Source organism: Ranitomeya variabilis, chromosome 5, assembly GCF_051348905.1.
Source record: "Ranitomeya variabilis isolate aRanVar5 chromosome 5, aRanVar5.hap1, whole genome shotgun sequence".
Lineage (NCBI taxonomy): Eukaryota > Metazoa > Chordata > Amphibia > Anura > Dendrobatidae > Ranitomeya > Ranitomeya variabilis.
In genome coordinates this window covers 357,671,396-357,683,582 of record NC_135236.1, presented here as the reverse complement: position 1 = coordinate 357,683,582, position 12,187 = coordinate 357,671,396, and the positions used below count along the sequence as shown (strand labels likewise).

The 12,187-nt window shown below is 42.0% G+C and overlaps 1 long non-coding RNA gene across 1 annotated transcript; it reads right to left on the bottom strand.

Annotated features, from left to right (window-relative positions):
• Positions 1–1,725: 1,725 nt before the first annotated feature.
• On the bottom strand, positions 1,726–2,825 carry LOC143773665 (uncharacterized). Its single transcript, XR_013215290.1, has 3 exons — positions 2,790–2,825; positions 2,615–2,680; positions 1,726–2,224 (listed from the first exon to the last, which is right to left on the bottom strand). It is a non-coding gene; the product is annotated as an uncharacterized LOC143773665 (long non-coding RNA).
• Positions 2,826–12,187: the final 9,362 nt, after the last annotated feature.

Genomic DNA, 12,187 nt, shown 5'->3' with positions numbered 1-12,187 from the left:
ACTTTTCTATAGTATTGATGGCGATTGCGGATGCCAGGTACCGTTTTGTTGCTGTGGATATTGGTGCTTATGGCCGGACTAACGATTCCAGAGTATTCAGAGACTCCAACATGGGCCGATGTTTGTACAGCCAAAGTTTAAACATACCCTCATCACGACCTCTTCCGGGGACCGAAGGCCCAAGTTTGCCCTATGTTTTAGTTGGTGACGAGGCCTTCCAACTAGGACAAAATCTCCTCAAGCCCTACTCAAGCCATAGTCTAGACTCCAGCAGGCGCATTTTTAATTATCGCTTGAGCCGGGCAAGACGTTATGTGGAGTGTGCCTTTGGGATTTTGACATTAAAATGGCGGATTTTACTAACCTGCATGCAACTGCAACCAGAAAATGTGGACCGTGTTGTGAAGGCGTGCATCTGTCTGCATAATTTTGTGGCGAGACATGAACCCCAGGTGGTTGACCTTGACGAATGTGAGTCGAACCTTAGTAGCATTGAATCGAATGCAGTTCGGTCAACAGCACAAATAATGAGGATTCGTGATCAATTTGCACATTACTTCACACATGAAGGCCATGTTCCATGGCAAGACAGATACGTGTGAAAATATTGTAAAGTCTTCCTGATGTCGTGTAAAAAGTTATGTTGTTTAACCTGATGTCGTGTAAAAAGTTACCTTATGTCGTGTATAAAGTTATGTTGTGTTAAAAGTAAAGTCATCCACGATTCTGAAATTTGAAACAGTTTACATGTTTATGGATTTTTCCAACAAACTGTTGGTACACAGGTTTAACATATGATATCCCATAGGGATGAAAAAAAAGGAAAATAGAAATTCACAACAAAAAACGTAACAAAAAAAAATAATAAATAAAACTTGCAACGCGGTAATTGCACCTGGCTGGGGACACTGAACTGTACTAAAGACTTTGGTACTGCACGGGCGTATTGTCTGCCCAACTATATGATGGACTGCTACATTGTCTATGAGGTTCCACGCTCGTTTCACCCCAGCCTCTATATTGAGGGTTGTAGGCCGGCATGTCCATTCTTCTTGTTCCCGATGGAGCGGGTTCCTGGGGGCCCACAAATTCCTCTAGAAGCTCGTTCAGTCTTTCTCTAAACATAAGGTTTCTATGTGCCGGGATATTTTGTGCTACAGGCACATAGGATAAGAAAAGTAGCTTCCACTCATTAGCAGAGTATACAGACTCGCGTGCTTGCAGCTCGGTAATTTCTCGCCTCACGTCTTTGAGCTCACTGCGACACATGTCCTCTACCCGTTGGAGTCCATCCACGATAATTGCATCAGCTTCATCTTTTTGTGATGCTCGCTTGCGTCCACGCTGTGATTGCAACCGGGCACTCACACCTGCAGCAAAAGTGCTTCTATCCGCAGATCGTGGCTCGCTGATGCCAGACACATCTTCAGGTTGCGTTGGTTCCACTGGAGAAGGCTCCAGTTCCTCTGTCGGTCTAGGAGCAGCGGTACTGCATATCGTGCTGTAACCCAAAAAAAAAAGTAAATTAGTTTCCTTTAAATAATTTTGTCTCACACACAGACCTATTTGTACTTACAAGCGCTGAGACAATGTTTTTTGAAGAAAGAGCAGTTGGTCGTAATGCACATACGGGGTCACCCGTTTACCACTGGATCCGCTTGGTGCAATCTGACTGTTCCGGTAGTCACGGACAAAGCGATCGCGGATGGACCTCCAACGGGTATGGATAGCATCGGCCTTCAATTTAAAAAAAATATATATATATATATATAAATAATAGATAGATAGTTTTAAGATATAGGAAAAATTTTTCATAGTTTGCTAGGATAGTTGATATATAAATAGTAGATAGATAGTTAAGAAATAGTTTTTAGAAATAGTGTATAGATAGATAGTGTACAGATAGTTCATAATTGAGAGATAGACAACAAGTGGATAGGTTGATAGGATAGAAATTTTTTTGGGGTTTACATTTTCCGATGTTACGTCACCAATATTTACCAATTTTTTTCTTTGAAGTTGTCGACTTCTCCATGTATCGGGGATCAAAGTGACAGATTATTTGATCCCACAACTTCCGGTTCTTCACGATGTCATGGTGGGAGCTGTCGCTCTGGTCCCATATGGAGGGGTTGGCTTCCACAAGGTTGATAAGTGTCTCGTTGTGGATAGTCAATGGCTCTTCGTCAACGACAATCCTTTTTTTTTTGGCCGCTGACTTGGACTATGTAAACACAAAAAGTTATGTTGATAGTGTCAATTTCACTGGATGGCCATATTACTATATACAGAGATAGATAGATACATAGATATAGCAATAGATAGATACATAGATATAGAAAGATAGATACATAGATATAGATAGATACATAGATATAGATAGATAGATTGATAGATACATAGATATAGATAGATATATAGATACATAGATAGATAGATAAATACACAGATATAGATAGATACATAGAGATAGATAGATACATACATAGATATAGATAGACAAATAGATGGAGCGATAGATAGTTGATAGATAGTTTATAGGTATAGTAGATAGAAAGTGAATAGATAGATTGTTGATAAATATTGGATAGAATATTTCTAATTTGATATTTACCACTGGTTGTGGCGACGACAGACGGCTAGGGATCTTCTTTCTTTTGTGTCCTCCGTGTGCCACAACCTATTGTGTATGTAAAATGTAAAAAAAAAATATTTTAACCTTAAATTATGTTAACATTCATTGGATCAATAAATTTATGCCTTACAAATTCAACATGTGTGCTATGTACCTTTGTGCTTTTAGCATGTTTTTTGGGGGGTGGTCTAGCAGCCTCGGGCTCAGAAGACTCCTATTTACAATAAAACAATAAACAGGATTGTTATTATGCCTAGCTCAATACAATGGAGTTTCACACAACATTATAGTGGTTTTTTAAAGTGCAAGCCTACCGACTGTGACGAAAAAATCGCAGACACGCTGCTGCTGCTGCTGACAACTGTATCCGACATCTGTGTGCAACAAAGCAATACATGTTTAGTACACACACATCCGACGGACATTACAGACTCCCATGATGTATACTGAGATATATATATATATATAGAAATGTACTTACATTTCAGGAGAGCTATTGTAACACTCTGTCACGTGCAGTAGACCGGGTGGTATATTCCTCCTTTAATGGCCGAAATCACATTTCCTGTCACATGACACATGTCACCACCCTCAAACGCTATTAAAACGTGTGGTCCTATTTGGAAATTTTTCATGATTTGCGTCTGACTGCGTTTGCCATAGCCTTCTATGGCAGAATGAACGCTTCCGTTAGTAGTGCGTTAGCTTGACCGGACCCGAGAACGCTGCAAGCCGCGTTGAAGGTCCGTCAGAAAAAAAACGTTATGTGACAAACGCATACCAATTTAGGGATGCGTCACGATGCGTTAGACAATGCAAGTCTATGGGCGCGTTAGTATGTGCGTTACATTGCGTTTTTACAACTTAAAAACGAGTCCGTTAGACGGACACACCTAGCGCAATGTGAACCCAGCCTAAAAAACATACAGAGAAAAAAAATTGCACAGAACTGTACTGAAAGCCAATGCGTATGGTTTGTACTGAAAGCATGTGTAAATCTGCACCTAAAGCAACTGTTTACTTCATAAACAATAGTAGATGCAATAAGTAGTCTCAATAGAAATTATAACTCATTTGTTTTACTCAAAAAATGACTGAAATAGCATAAAATGCTATTCGGTCATTTTTGACCGGGAACAGTACAAGTGTAAAAAAAAATGTGGCGCAAAAACTAAACCAAAAAAAAAAAAAAAAAGGTACCCTTAGAAAGAACCCCTCTAATTAGGAAAATAGAAGTAACCACAAGTTTCAGAACTGCATGATGAATTTTTTAAAAAATATCAAAGTTCAAAAACGGTCATTTTTGACAAAACAGAACAGCAAGGTTAAATCGTTTTTAAAAAAAACACAGTTCCGCTATAGGTTTTGGGTTTTGATTTTACAGTGTTCATTGCACAATAAAAAGGACCAGGCAGCATGATTATCCAGATCATTACTATCTCACCAAATTTGCTTATATTTTTTTCTTATTTAACTGATAAAAGAAATTTGTATAAAAAAAATTTTAGTGTTCACACTAGGCAGACAGGTTAGTTACCCATTCGATCTGAGATTACCTTGACGTTTGGTGAATGGGCTCACAACTTTTGGCCAAATCTTGTGCTAAAAATCTCATGTGTTTTTTCATAAATTTCACAAGCCAGTATTGCACATTTCCTTGCTTTAGCACAATAAACTTGAGTGCAGCCATTATCTATTTGCTATGTAAGACTTTTTGGTTATGCACCAGTTCAGACTAGATGGCTGTTCAGTCAGTTTTTCTATATTTACTATGTATTGCTTTTTCTGACTTGAACGCCCCGCCCTTCACCATGCTGTGATTTTAATTACATCCAAACACAGTTGGTTCTAACCTCCTCTATAAATGCAGGCTTTACCATATTATTAGCCATAGGTAAGTGTTCACACTAGGCAGACAGGTTAGTTACCCATTCGATCTGAGATTACCTTGACGTTTGGTGAATGGGCTCACAACTTTTGGCCAGCACTTGCATGGAGTGGTCACCGAAGCCTCGCGAGGAGTGGGAAAGGCGCTGGAAGGTGAGTATATAATGATTTTTAATTTTTTTAATTATTTTTAACTTTAGATCTTTTTACTATTGATGCTGCAGAGGCAGCATCAATAGTAAAAATTTGGTCACACAGCGTTAATGGAGTGCATTACACCGCAGCATAACGCGGTCCGTTAGCGCTGCCATTAACCCTGTGTGAGCGCTGACTGGAGGGGATTATGGAGTGGGCACTGACTGCGGGGAGGAAGGAGCGGCCATTTTGGCGCTGGACTGTGCCCGTCGCTGATTGGTCGTGGCTGTTTTGCCGCGACCAATCAGCTAGTTGGATTTCCGTGACAGACAGAGGCCGCGACCAGTGAATATCCGTGACAGACAGAAGGACAGACAGAAGGACAGACAGAAGGACAGACAGAAAGACAGAAGTGACCCTTAGACAATTATATAGTAGATGTATTTTTATACGTTTTATGCATTTTTTATGGATTTTCTTGGGATTTCATGCATTTTTTGTGCATCTTTCATGTGTTTTTCATGTGTTTATCATGCATTTTTGAGAGTTTTTGTAGATTTTATTCCCTTTTCTTTTTCTCCTGTTATTATTTAGGAATATTGCATTTACTTTGTATTATCTATGGGCATCATCGCACCTGCTGCGCTGAGACACAGAATCAGATGCTCAGGCTCAATGGTGGAACAGGGAGCCAACATCTATCTGTTTCTGTATTGGATTCAACTGTATCTGCATTGTGCGAATGAATGATGCTGTTGAAATTGAGATGCCTATGCAGGGGTGATCGGGCCCCATAGCAGCCACATGGTCTTCTTCTATTAGTAGTACGCTACTGCAAGGCTTGTACTCTTTGCCCAGTTTGTATAGTGATGCTTTCTTTAATATATGGAGAGATATTGATAAATCAAAAGCCTTTTTTTCCCGTTCTTTTGTAAAGAAAAATGTTGCAAGGAAGAAATCTGGCTTTTTAGATGTGTCATGATACGGTATTGTGTTAGATCTTTTTTTTACACAAGCAATATGTATTTCCAATCTACCTGACAAAGTGTTCTGAAAGGGTACGACATTTACAAGGAATTACACAAGGAAGATGATTTGGCTGAAATGCTGCATAAAGTAATTCTCGTTTGCAATCAGCTTTTAGTGATTATGTCCTGGACCTCCTTTATTCTGCTCAGGTGAACAGGTATTATTTTATATTCACAGAATCATGTTAGATTGAAAATTAAACATCTGCCGGAGAAATTGACATTTTTAAGGCAAACGATTCAAATAGGAGCAGGTTTAGTTCAGAACTTTTGAAGAATACTTCCACTGATTATTACCATGTAATCTGAATTTTTTTTTTTACAACGTGCCAAAGTAAAAATGTCTTCCCTAGGTCTCATCGTTACGCGGGCTGTGTAATAAATGAACTGATTAAAACATTGTCCAAAACCGCAACACTTGGAGATTGCTGCCTGGGATGAATGGGTTACACAAAGATTAATAATGGAGAGAAAATTGTGGTTTTATTGCACGTTTTACCTTTTAGACGAACAGTGCCATATTGTATTCTAGAACTGAAATGGCCATTTCAGTTTTCGCATTCCGCTGTTATTAAGCTTTTTAGTGGCGCACTAATGGCTGGTTTAAATTAGGCTGCTTCACAGGAGTACGGAGCGACTCCATTTTACTAAGCTATTCTTAGATTTTGCTAACATAAATATGATGCATTGCAGATATTGCTTTATTTTCAAAAATGACCAATCTACAATTATAATTGGAAGCTGCACAGATTGACTACATTCCACTAAAACTTTACTGCTGGCTTTGTGCTGAGGTGATTTAGCAAAGCACTGCAAAATGGCTCCCATATCTGATAGCTATTATCTAGTCAAAGCCCTAAACATTGGATTCTCAGTAAGTACAAACAAAGGTAATCAGAAGCAGACTTGTCTCAAGGTCATTTGCTTCATAGAAAAAAAATTACTTAGGGAAATCAGATGAAGATTACAGCCAAAGTACATGAGAAGAGACCAATTAACATTTTTAAATAAATCCATTACAAGCTCATTTGTGTAACTGTTTAATAGTGCAAAACTTAATTATTCAATGTATTTTTTTCATTACTAATTCTCTGGCTGTAGTGATAGAGTCAAATAAATATATTAAATTAAGTTATCACGACTAATGAGTTCTGTATTTAAATCCAAATTAAATACACTTTGGAGTTTTTTTTCTAAGGTCATGTTGAGATGACTACAGTCCACGGGAAAAAAATAAAGGTCCAAACTGCTACTCAATGCATGCTTTGACAAAATTAGGGGTAAGGGAAGTCTTGTAGAGCAGAGGTGTCAAACTGCATTCCTCGAGGGCCGCCAGCAGGTCATGTTTTCAGGATTTCCTTAGCATTCCACAAGGTGCTGGAATCATTCTGTGCAGGTGATTAAATTATCACCTGTGCAATACAAGGAAATCCTGAAAACATGACCTGTTGGCGGCCTTCGAGGAATGCAGTTTGACACCTCTGTTGTAGAGAATCTGTGGGCAAGATCAACTTCCCCAAACTGTTTATTTGGAAATCTAGGTTTAGTGAAAGATGAACACACTAAGCAAATAAGGTGTTAAGTGCTTTGTCTTATAAGGCCACGTTCACACATTCAGGATTTGGTCAGTATTTTACATCAGTATTAGTAAGCCATAACCAAAAGTAGGTGAAAATGCAGACGTGGTGCACTGTTTTTTCCACTTTGTTTCTATTATACGTTTTCTCTGATTGTTCCACTCCACTTTTGGCTTACACATACTGAGGTAAAATACTGACCAACTACTGAACATGTGAAAGTGGCCTTGTCGAGAGCACTTAAGGAGACTCTTCCATCTCTGTTGAGTGATAACTCAATGTGTTTGTGACATCAAGCGCCAGCCAGGAAGTCTAACAGCTGCATAGATCACTGCTTTCCTTGCTACCACATACTAGTGTGCTCTGCTAAGGGCACTGGCTTCTGCCTTCTACTGCGCATGCGCCATCTTGCCACATTGTAAACTCTGGCTTGCAAAGTGTCCTCTGTAATGAATGGAAATGGAGGCACAGATGTGTCATGTTCTCAATGGCAAGAGAACATAGCATCAGCATATATAGGAACTAGCTCTTGGAAGATGGAAACTGAGCTGACCATGAACTAAACCTAACGCACAACTAGCAGTGGCCGGGTAGCATGCCTACGTTGATTCTAGATGCCCAGCACCAGCCGGAGGACTAAATAATGCTAGCAGAGGAAAATATTAGTCCTAGCTCACCTCTAGAGAAATACCCCGAAAGGAGACAGAGGCCCCCCACATGTATTGGCGGTGAATTAAGATGAAATTACAAACGTAGTATGAAAATAGGTTTAGCAAATTTGAGGTCCACTTACTACATAGCAGAAGACAGAAAGGACACTTTCATGGTCAGCTGAAAACCCTATCAAAACACCATCCAGGAATTACTTTAAAACTCTGGCATTAACTCATAACACCAGAGTGGCAATTCCTGTTCACAAGAGCTTTCCAGACACAGTAACGAAACTTCAGCTGTGAACTGGAACAAAAATGCAAAAACAAACATGGACAAGAGTCCAACTTATCTAGTAGTTGTCTAGGAGCAGGAACAAGCACAGAGAGGCTTCTGATAACATTGTTGACCGGCAAGCAACTAACAGAGCAGCAAGGTTATATAGCGACTCCCACATCTTGATGGGAACAGGTGAACAGAGAAGATGACAACACCAGTTCAATTCCACCAGTAGCCACCGGGGGAGCCCAGAATCCAAATTCACAACAGTACCCCCCCCTCAAGGAGGGGGCACCGAACCCTCACCAGAACCACCAGGGCGATCAGGATGGGCCCTATGAAAGGCACGAACCAGATCAGAGGCATGAACATCAGATGCATTCACCCAAGAATTATCCTCCTGGCCGTATCCCTTCCACTTGACCAGATACTGGAGTCTCCGTCTGGAAACACGAGAGTCTAAGATTTTCTCCACAACGTACTCCAACTCACCCTCAACCAACACCGGAGCAGGAGGCTCAACGGAAGGCACAACCGGTACCTCATACCTGCGCAATAATGACCGATGAAAAACGTTATGAATAGAAAAGGATGCAGGGAGGTCCAAACGGAAGGAAACAGGGTTAAGAATCTCCAATATCTTATACGGGCCGATGAACCGAGGCTTAAACTTAGGAGAAGAGACCCTCATAGGGACAAAACGAGAAGACAACCACACCAAATCCCCAACACAAAGCCGAGGACCAACACGACGGTGGCGGTTGGCAAAAAGCTGAGTCTTCTCCTGGGACAACCTCAAATTGTCCACCACCTGTCCCCAGATCTGATGCAATCTCTCCACCACAGCATCCACTCCAGGACAATCCGAAGTTTCCACCTGACCAGAGGAAAATCGAGGATGAAACCCCGAATTACAGAAAAACGGGGACACCAAAGTGGCAGAGCTGGCCCGATTATTGAGAGCGAACTCCGCCAATGGCAAAAAAGCAACCCAATCATCCTGGTCAGCAGACACAAAACACCTCAGATATGTCTCCAGGGTCTGATTAGTCCGCTCGGTCTGGCCATTCGTCTGAGGATGGAAAGCGGACGAAAAAGACAAATCTATGCCCATCCTAGCACAGAATGCCCGCCAAAATCTAGACACGAATTGGGTCCCTCTGTCAGAAATGATATTCTCAGGAATACCATGCAAACGAACAACATTTTGAAAAAACAGAGGAACCAACTCGGAAGAAGAAGGCAACTTGGGCAGAGGAACCAAATGGACCATCTTAGAGAAACGGTCACACACCACCCAGATGACAGACATCTTCTGAGAAACAGGCAGATCTGAAATAAAATCCATCGAGATGTGCGTCCAAGGCCTCCTAGGAATAGGCAAGGGCAACAATAATCCACTAGCCCGAGAGCAACAAGGCTTGGCCCGAGCACAAACGTCACAAGACTGCACAAAGCCTCGCACATCTCGTGACAGGGAAGGCCACCAGAAGGACCTTGCCACCAAATCCCTGGTTCCAAAAATGCCAGGATGACCTGCCAACGCAGAAGAATGAACCTCAGAGATGACTCTACTGGTCCAATCATCAGGAACAAACAGTTTATCAGGTGGGCAACGATCCGGTCTATCCGCCTGAAACTCCTGCAAGGCCCGCCGCAGGTCTGGAGAAACGGCTGACAATACCACTCCATCCTTAAGGATACCTGTGGGCTCAGAGTTACCAGGCGAGTCAGGCTCAAAACTCCTAGAAAGGGCATCCGCCTTAACATTCTTAGAACCCGGTAGGTATGACACCACAAAATTAAACCGAGAGAAAAATAATGACCAGCGCGCCTGTCTAGGATTCAGGCGCCTGGCGGTCTCAAGATAAATCAAGTTTTTGTGGTCAGTCAATACCACCACCTGATGTCTGGCCCCCTCAAGCCAATGGCGCCACTCCTTAAAAGCCCACTTCATGGCCAAAAGCTCCCGATTCCCAACATCATAATTCCGCTCAGCGGGCGAAAATTTACGGGAAAAGAAGGCACAAGGCCTCATCACGGAGCAGTCAGAACTTTTCTGCGACAACACTGCCCCAGCTCCGATCTCAGAAGCGTCGACCTCAACCTGAAAAGGTAGAGCAACATCAGGCTGACGCAACACAGGGGCAGAGGAAAAACGGCGCTTAAGCTCCCGAAAGGCCTCCACAGCGTCAGGGGACCAATCAGCAACATCAGCACCCTTCTTAGTCAAATCGGTCAATGGTTTAGCAATATCCGAAAAACCAGCAATAAATCGACGATAAAAGTTAGCAAAGCCCAAAAATTTCTGAAGACTCTTAAGAGAAGAGGGCTGCGTCCAATCACAAATAGCTTGAACCTTGACAGGATCCATTTCAATGGAAGAGGGAGAAAAAATATATCCCAAAAAGGAAATCCTCTGTACCCCAAAAACACACTTAGAACCCTTCACACACAAAGAATTAGACCGCAAAACCTGGAAAACCCTCCTGACTTGCTGGACATGAGAGTCCCAGTCATCCGAAAAAATCAGAATATCATCCAGATACACAATCATAAATTTATCCAAATAATCGCGAAAAATATCATGCATAAAGGACTGGAAAACTGACGGAGCATTTGAAAGACCAAAAGGCATCACTAAATACTCAAAGTGGCCCTCGGGCGTATTAAATGCGGTTTTCCACTCATCCCCCTGCCTGATACGCACCAAATTATACGCCCCACGAAGGTCAATCTTAGAGAACCACTTGGCCCCCTTTATGCGAGCAAACAAATCAGTCAGCAACGGCAATGGGTATTGATATTTTACCGTGATTTTATTCAAAAGCCGATAATCGATACATGGTCTCAAAGAGCCGTCTTTTTTTGACACAAAGAAAAAACCGGCTCCTAAGGGAGATGACGATGGACGAATATGTCCCTTTTCCAAGGACTCCTTTATATATTCTCGCATAGCAGCATGTTCAGGCACAGACAGATTAAATAAACGACCCTTTGGGTATTTACTACCCGGGATTAAATCTATGGCACAATCGCACTCTCGGTGCGGAGGTAATGAACCAAGCTTGGATTCTTCAAAGACGTCACGATAGTCAGACAGGAACTCAGGAATTTCAGAGGGAATAGATGATGAAATGGAAACCACAGGTACATCCCCATGAGCCCCCTTACATCCCCAGCTCAACACAGACATAGCTTTCCAGTCGAGGACTGGGTTGTGAGATTGCAGCCAAGGCAATCCTAGCACCAAATCATCATGTAGATTATGCAGCACCAGAAAGCGAATAATCTCCTGGTGATCCGGATTAATACGCATAGTTACTTGGGTCCAGTATTGTGGTTTATTATTAGCCAATGGGGTGGAGTCAATCCCCTTCAGAGGAATAAGAGTCTCCAAAGGCTCTAAATCATACCCACAGCGTTTAGCAAAGGACCAATCCATAAGACTTAAAGCGGCGCCAGAGTCGACATAGGCGTCCGTAGTAATAGATGACAAAGAGCAAATCAGGGTCACAGATAGAATAAACTTAGACGGTAAGGTGCAAATGGAAACAGATTTATCAAGCTTTTTAGTGCGCTTAGAGCATGCTGATATAACATGAGTAGAATCACCACAATAGAAACACAACCCATTTTTCCGTCTAAAATTCTGCCGCTCGCTTCGGGACAGAATTCTATCACACTGCATACTCTCTGGCGACTTCTCAGTGGACACCGCCAGATGGTGCACTGGTTTGCGCTCCCGCAAACGCCTATCGATCTGAATAGCCATTGTCATGGACTCATTCAGACCCGCAGGCACAGGGAACCCCACCATAACATCCTTAATGGCATCAGAGAGACCCTCTCTGAAAGTCGCCGCCAGGGCGCACTCATTCCACTGAGTAAGCACAGACCATTTACGGAATCTTTGACAGTAAATTTCCGCTTCATCTTGCCCCTGAGATAGGGACATCAAAGTTTTTTCTGCCTGAAGCTCCAAATGAGGTTCG